This window comes from Podarcis bocagei, assembly GCF_964188305.1.
Source record: "Podarcis bocagei genome assembly, chromosome: 13".
NCBI classification, from domain to species: domain Eukaryota; kingdom Metazoa; phylum Chordata; class Lepidosauria; order Squamata; family Lacertidae; genus Podarcis; species Podarcis bocagei.
This window is the reverse complement of record NC_138138.1, coordinates 16,425,755-16,434,308: the sequence shown is the minus strand read 5'-3', so window position 1 is coordinate 16,434,308 and position 8,554 is coordinate 16,425,755. Positions and strand designations below refer to the sequence as shown.

Below are 8,554 nucleotides of genomic sequence, written 5' to 3'. Positions count from 1 at the left end.
TCAAATATATAAAAGGATGTCACATAGAGGAGGGAGAAAGGTTGTTTTCTGCTGCTCCAGAGAAGCGGACACGGAGCAATGGATCCAAACTACAAGAAAGAAGATTCCACCTAAACATTAGGAAGAACTTCCTGACAGTAAGAGCTGTTCGACATTGGAATTTGCTGCCAAGGAGTGTGGTGGAGTCTCCTTCTTTGGAGGTCTTTAAGCAGAGGCTTGACAACCATATGTCAGGAGTACTCTGATGGTGTTTCCTGCTTGGCAGGGGGTTGGACTCGATGGCCCTTGTGGTCTCTTCCAACTCTATGATTCTATGATTCCCATAATCATCTAAAATCTGTAGCTCAAAGCTTCTTTGATTGTTTTGGTGCATAGCACTTTAGGCCTTGCGTGGGGCTTACAAAAGATGGCCAGACTCTTGCTTCAGTAATACTGCTCAACAAATACATTTTTAAAAGTCACAGTAAGTTTAAAGAAAAGAAAAGAAAAGAAAAGCAGTTCTCTAGCTTCATCATCATTGTAGTAACTTGATATAAGACAAATATCAACATTAAGTCTTTCAGGTGGAGTGCACACCATACATTTCATAGAATCATAGAATTGTAAAGTTGGAAGGGTCCCGGCGGTCATCTAGTCCAACCCTCTCCAATGCAGGAATCTCAACTAAAGCATCCATGACAGATGGCCAACTAATCTCTGCTTATAAACCTCCAAGGAAGGAATATCCACAACCTCCCGAGGAAGTCTAACAGCTTACTGTCAGACAGTTCTTCCTGATGTTTACAATGGTACCTCAGGTTACAGACGCTTCAGGTTACAGACTCCGCAAACCCAGAAATATTACCTCGGGTTAAGAACTTTGCTTCAGGATGAGAACAGAAATCGTGCTCCGGGGGGCGCGGCGGCAGCAGGAGGCTCCATTAGCTAAAGTGGTGCTTCAGGTTAAGAACAGTTTCAGGTTAAGAATGGACCTTTGGAACGAATTGAGTACTTAACCCGAGGTACCACGGTAGTTGGAATCTCCTTTCTTGTAACTTGAAGCCATTGGTTCAAGACCTGCCCTCCAGAGCAGAAAACAAGCTTTCTCAGTCTTCCATGTGTCAGTCCTTGAGATATCTGGTTATCACAACTCCTCTCAGTCTCCTCTTTTCCAGGCTAAACATACCCAGCTCCTTCAACCATTCCTCATACGGCTTGGTTTCCAGGTCATCTTGGCCGTTGTCCTCACATTTCACGCAAAAGAATCCTGGGATCTATACTCTGTAGCTCTGTGAGGGGGAAGCTACAACCTTCATGATTCTTAAAGGGGGTGTACTTTAAACAAATGGTGTGTGCCCGCAGTCAAAGTTTTGGAGGGATAGATTAAAAGATATAAATGACCAGTATATCTTGTTGACTTCCAAGGAGTCACCAGCCACTGGAAGAGTGACACAATGGGACACCTTCAGAGAAAGTGCTTGGCACTTAGTCAATCTAAGACATTGGTTTTCCCCAAGTCTTGGTCTTTGGGCTTTCTTAGGGACTGCACAACCACCAAATAACTTCCATTGCAGGTCGTGCAATTTGGGAACGGCATGAAGCCATTCTGATAACTGCTTCCTTTGCAAATTATGAGGAATTCATTATCAGAGGGATTCATGGTTATCAGCTAGACTTCCTGGAGGGCCATTAGGGTGATCAGTAGCAGGCCAGTGGTTCAGCCACTACAACTCTAAACTTGCCTGCCAGCAAATATTTTTCGCCACAGATACCACTTTGTCTAATATCCTTTGTCCATTGTTTGCCTGTGAAGAGTGTGTAGGTAGAATTTACCTCTCTTGGTGGGTCAAATATGGCCCAGTGGCCATATGTGAACCCAGATTTTCCATAAAAGACTGTCTGCACTGTTTGGGGAGGAGACCCCTATCTGAAATTCAAGATTATTTCATGCACCTGTAATTAAAAGTCACTACAGTACACGGGTGGCGCTGTGGGTTAAACCACAGAGCCCTAGGACTTGCCGATCAGAAGGTCGCAGGTTCAAATCCCGTTGCTTGGGATGAGCTCCCGTTGCTCGGTCCCTGCTCCTGCCAACCTAGCAGTCCGAAAGCATGAAGTGCAAGTAGATAAATAGGTACCACTCCTGTGGGAAGGTAAATGGCGTTTCCATGCGCTGCTCTGGTTCGCTAGAAGCGGCTTAGTCATGTTGGTCACATACGCTGTACGCTGGCTCCCTCAGCCAATAAAGCAAGATGAGCACCACAACCCCAGAGTCGGCTACGACTGGACCTAATGGTCAGGGGTCCCTTTACCTTTACCTTTTACAGTATTAAGTACGGACTACTGTGAAGGTGACCCAGAAACTACAACTAATCCAGAATGCGGCAGCTAGACTGGTGACTGGGAGCGGCCGCCGAGACTACATAACACCGGTCTTGAAAGACCTACATTGGCTCCCAGTATGTTTCCAAGCACAATTCAAAGTGCTGGTGCTGACCTTTAAAGCCCTAAATGGCCTCAGCCCAGTATACCTGAAGGAGGGTCTCCACCCCCATCATTCAGCCCAGACACTGAGGTCCAGCGCCAAGGGCCTTCTGGCAGTTCCCTCACTGCGAGAAGTTACAGGGAACCAGGCAAAGGGCCTTCTCTGTAGTGGTGCCCTCCCTGTGGAACGCCCTCCCGTCAGATGTCAAGGAAATAAACAACTATCTGACTTTTAGAAGACATCTGAAGGCAGCTCTGTTTAGGGAAGTTTTTAATGTGTGATCTTTTATCGCTTTTATTATTATTATCATTATTAGTATTCTGTTGGGAGCTTCCCAGAGTGGCTGGGGAAACCCAGCCAGATGGGCGGGGTATAAATAAATAATTATTATTATTATTTTTATTATTATTATTATTATTATTATTATTATTATTATTATTATTATTATTCAGAGAAATGGAGAAAGGTGAATGGAGAAAGATCTGGCTAGATGGAGGAAAAGTCAGTTGGGAGAACAAATGTAGAGTGTGTTATGGGGGGATGAATTAGCAGGCGTAGGATGAGAATCAAGGTCAACCGTGTGCATACAGGTGCACAATTTTCTGGTTTCTCTTTCCTTAATGTTTGTTTCATTCTTCACAGCTCAGTGTGGGAACATACTCTGTTGAAAAGCATTGCATTTCAAGTCAAGCATACAAAGGTTTTATTTCTTTTATCAGTATGTTTCCACCATTTGTAGCCTGTCTTAACACACACACACAAACAAACAAACACATCGGTGTTGCAAAATAGACATGAGCTAAGGGGAAAGTCACTCATTTGAAAGGCTTGTGAAATAGAAACCTATTCACAGCCCGCTTAGAAGTCAGGAGATGGGACTTGGCTGAGCAGCTCAGGAAGAGAATTCCGCAGTTGTGGAGCCACCACTAAAAAGCTCTCTCTGGGGCTATGTTTTTGCTGCACTAGTCATTGTTTCGCTTCACTTGTAGAAGAGAAGCCCCGAAGAGCTCCTAAAAACCTGGCCATTTTCATTGTTATCTCCTACCTTCGTATGCCCCAGCCTAAACTATATGTTGCTCCCTGATGCCCACAAACATCTCGCCTCTGAACTGTGCTGAGGTAACAGGGTTGAGAAAGTCTCTCAGGCTCCCTCGTTCTCATCAAAACTGGGATTAAAATGTCATGGGAAATGGCTCCTTGGCAAACCGAGTGAGCAAGAATCTGTTCATCCATGCTGAAAATCCCATTGCCTCCCTCTCCTTCTCCACTCCTCCCTACCTTCCCCCCAGACCTCCATAAAACTTTATAAGCAATGGATTGGTGGTAGTTGACAGTTGGCTATAGGCCCGCTTCTGGAGAAACAGGGATGAGAGAAGTTCTCATAGCCAATGTTTGCTTTTTTTATTAACCCATTTGGAATGCATAGAGAATTTCACCATACTTTAAGGGCACCATGGATGTTTGCCCTCCATCTTAGACCCTGTTCTAGCAGTAGCCATTCCGGTCAACAAGACCACCATCTTTGAAATCCTTTCCCATGTTTTCACGCTATCAGATATGCAATAAGGAAATAAAATGGAAGCATTAATGGTTTTTCCAATGGTCATTCCGCAACAAACAATAGCTTCTATCCAATTGCAAGTTCTCTCAAACCTCTTTCAGCAACTCCGAAAGGCACCCCTGCTTTGCTGAGTGAAATATACTCCAAGTCGCGTAGTGATTTCATGCTCTTTATTGCAGCTCATAAACAGTGAATGACTTTCCCCCAAAAACCTCAAGCCTTATATACATTATTTACACAATGGGTCCTGTGTGATTGGCTGACGATGCTTCCCTCCTGGAGCTTGATTGGGCTGCTCCTGCAGGCCAATTGGTTGTTGCATTCTAGGATCCTACTGACCTAATAGGCTGATTAACTTCCTCCTGGGGCCTGACTGGGCTGCTCCTGCAGGCCAATCGGTTGTTGCATTCTAGGATCCTACTGACCTAATAGGCTGATTAACTTCCTCCTGGGGCCTGACTGGGCTGCTCCTGCAGGCCAATAAGATTGTTGCATTCTAGGATCCTACCTATTTTTCTGGGATCCAAGCTCAGTACATAACACTGAGGTTTTCGTTGGATGCTCAAGACAGCAGACTTGGCCTCAAAACAATCCCGTGAGAAATGTTAGGCTGAGAGTGTTTGAGATCACCTAAAGGGCTTCATGGCCATGTATGTATTTGAATGTGGGTCTTTCCCTCCAAGTCTGTAACTTTAACCCAGAGTTGTAGCCAAGATGGTGTCCTTCAGGTTTTTTTTTACTACAACTCCCATCATCCCTCATCATTGATCATTGATCATTCTGGCTAGGACTGATGGGAGTTGTAGTCCAAAAAAATATGTGGTGGGCAGTGAATTGGCTACTCCTGGTTTAACACCATACTGTAAGTGTGGCAGGTGATGAATAATCAGTAATGTGATTTAAATGGGTTGACCCAGCTAACTTTAATCAAAATAGGAACTACCCCAATTGTTGAAGAATGTGGTTTGCAGGTATCCAGTGTACTCAAAACCTATATACTCATTTTTCTGGAAGTGTCCTCAGTGTCTACTGTGTATGCATCCTTGAACTGCTATAATTTTCACTCTGCTCAGCAACCACCTCCCCTATGACCATATCCACTTTAAAACCGAACAAACAGAGCTCCTTTTAAAAGTGAAAACTGAACAAAAGATATTTATGGGATTTATGAGCACGTCAAAGATCAGCGCAACAGCTCTGGAAAAGCACAAAAGCTACAGCAGTACAAGATACACATATCTATATATACCCATTAAAAATTAAGGCATACACTGTGTTAAGTACAATTACAAGTCATACACAATGAGGACAGTGACAAAACCCTATCCATACAACTTTATGGGAACTGTACAAAGGACATAAATAATATAAATATTCTCTCCCAGCCTAAACAGCTGTACATTTTTTGAGGTAGGAAAAAACCCCACATCTTCCCTTAATGGAATTAAGAGTTTATTACAGTCAGTACTTTGCATTGCATCCAGCGGTTAAATCAACAAAGATAAACAGACCGTTCCCTTTTTAAAAAACAGGTCAGCAGTACCCACAATGCATTGCTCTGGAGGCATGTTTCTACTAAAGAGAGAATTCTTTCAGCATTATTAATTCTTGCCTTCCTTACAGGATTGTCAAAGTCTGGGTCCACAAACATCTAGTTCTTACTCAAGAGTACATTTCTGGAACTGAAAAGTTGCTGGAGTACAGTTCCCATATTCCCTGGGAGTCCATCAACACTTGAATACCCAAACCTTAACTGCCACTGCCTAGACCATCTACCTGGAAAATCTCCAATTTCACCTCCCCAAGATTTGGAAATTTTAAACGCCATCTACTATCCTCTACAATGATTCAAATACCTACCAAGTCACACGCTTATGACTCCAGTCGCTCTGTCACTAGGGCTGGGCGATATATCATCTAAAACGGGTTAGAAGGCCCTATCGTGATATTGGTTTCATAATTTTGGAACTAGCAGTATATTGCGAATCATGATGTGTGTGCGCTATGCAAAAATCACAATCTGGGGGAAAACGTGAAGCCAGCCAATGCCTCTACAGTGGTGCTTCAGGTTACAGATGCTTCAGGTTACAGACTCTGCTAACCCAGAAATAGTACCTCAGGTTAAGAACTGCACCTCAGGATGAGAACAGAAATCGCGCGGCGGCAGCGGGAGGCCCTATAAGCTAAAGTGGTACCTCAGGTTAAGAACAGTTTCAGGTTAAGAATGGACCTCCGGAACGAATTAAGTTCCTAACCCGAGGTACCACTGTACATAGCTCCATCCTCATTTCAGACATGGTGATACATTGGTATATCACAATGTTTAATTGGTGATGTATCGCCATGCTGAAAACCGGATATTGACCAGCCCTATCTGTCACCGTGCACCAAACATGCAAACATCAAATCAAAACGCTTGTCAAAGTTGTTTGAGTTCATTTGCGAATCCTTCCTCATTTGAGGTCCACCCAGGCCTCAGCTCAGCTTCCAAGTAAAATAGAGGACGTGAAGAGCTCACCACCAATTCTGCGCATCTCCAGTTAAAAGATCTTGGGTAACAGGATTAGGAAAGCCTTCTGCCCTTGCCAGCAGCCCAGCAAGGAACCTCTGAACCACAGTGCCTAATATAGACCCTCCAAGTATCCATATTTTCCAGGGACAGTCCCGGATTTAGAGAAGCCGTCCCAGTTTCTGATTTGATTCCAGAGTGTCCCACTTTCCTTTAGGATGTCCCTATTGGTGAAATGTTGGAGGGTATGGCATTATGCAACCTCTGAGCCAAGGAGATAAGTAACTCTACAACCTTTAGAAGACATCTGAAGGCAGTCCTGTATAGGGAAGTTTTTTAATGTTTCATGTTTTCATCTAATTTGGAAGCTGCCCAGAGCAGCTGGCACAATCCAGTCAGATGGGCGGGGTGTAAATAATAAAATTATTATTATTAGTAGTATGGAATAAAGGTAAAGGGACCCCTGACCATTAGGTCCAGTCATGACCTACTCTGGGGTTACGGCGCTCATCTCGCTTTACTGGCCGAGGGAGCCGGCGTACAGCTTCCAGGTCATGTGGCCAGCATGACTAAGCCGCTTCTGGCAAACCAGAGCAGCGCACGGAAACGCCATTTACCTTCCTGCGGGAGCTGTATCTATTTATCTACTTGCACTTTGACGTGCTTTCGAACTGCTAGGTTGGCAGGAGCAGGGACCGTGCAACGGGCGCTCACCCCGTTGCGGGGATTCAAACTGCCGACCTTCTGATCGGCAAGTCCTAGGCTCTGCGGTTTAACCCACGTCCCTGTAGTATGGAATACGACATCCTAATTTTCATTGGAGAAATGTTTGACGGTATGGAGTGATGCGACCCCGAGCCAAGGAGATATGTAACTATGCAATCTTTCGAAGACATCTGAAGGCAGCCCTGTATAGGGAAGTGGTTTTTTTAAATGTTTAATATTTTATTATTATTATTATTATTATTATTATTATTATTATTATTATTATTATTATTTTGGAAGCCACCCAGAGTGCCATAATAATAATAATAATAGAATAGGACGTCCCTATTTTCATCAGAGAAATGTTGGAGGGTATGCATATACAGCTCATTGGATCGGTTCCCCCCAACACACTTGCAAAACCAACCTGGTAGACCACACACTAGGTTGTGTGCAGCATGGCAAGTCAAAAGTCATGTGAGCCAGCTCCTGCAACTGGCTTGACTCATTTGGAGTTATTTAGCACCACAGGCTTGGTCAAGCTGTCCTCTGCATATGGACCCACTGCAGGCTCTGGTACTGTATGCAGGTTGTTGTGGGGGAGGGAGAATAAATAAAAAAGTCCCTCCTCTTCTCTCCCCCCCCCCCAAACCTCCTTTGATCTAACAAACCAGCCAAATGTCCTCAAATCCCGTGGGAAGCCTCAGAGAGAATGTTCCTTAAGGATTAACACATAAATAATGGGTCAGCTCATGCTTAATAATTGCCAGGGTACTTAGGGTGGTTGAGAATAACAACCAATTAGAGCCCAGCTGGCAAACATGTGGAGATTATCATTGCATCAAATGGGATTTGAGCTCCAAGGATGCCTTTGGCAAATGCAAGAGTATGGGTGATCGCCAGGAGAAATGTAGCAGTTGCGCGCTGGTTAAAAGAGAAGGTGAAACCCCCAGTGGCCCATGGAACATAGAATGCGGTCCCCAACATGGAATCCAGAGAACCTCTTGTTGTAAAGAAAGGAAGGTTTCCATTCTTGGTCACAAACAGGGCTGCTAGGAGCAATGGCTGGGGTGGAAGACAGAAGGAATAATCTGACCTGCTCCTGTGTGTGTTGGCAGATAGCTCAGTAAAAGGGACAGGACCCCTGGACGGTTAAGTCCAGTCAAAGGCGACTATGGGGTTGCGGCGCTCATCTCACTTTCAGGCCGAGGGAGCCGGCGTTTGTCCACAGACAGCTTTCCAGGTCATGTGGCCAGCATGACCAAACTGCATGGAAACTTTGTTTACCTTCCCGCCACAGCGGTACCTATTTATC

General features: G+C 44.5%; 1 long non-coding RNA gene across 1 annotated transcript; it reads right to left on the bottom strand.

Annotated features, from left to right (window-relative positions):
• Window positions 1-4,181: 4,181 nt before the first annotated feature.
• Window positions 4,182-7,224, bottom strand: LOC308571585. Its single transcript, XR_014001538.1, has 2 exons — window positions 4,534-7,224; window positions 4,182-4,450 (listed from the first exon to the last, which is right to left on the bottom strand). It is a non-coding gene; the product is annotated as an uncharacterized lncRNA (long non-coding RNA).
• Window positions 7,225-8,554: the final 1,330 nt, after the last annotated feature.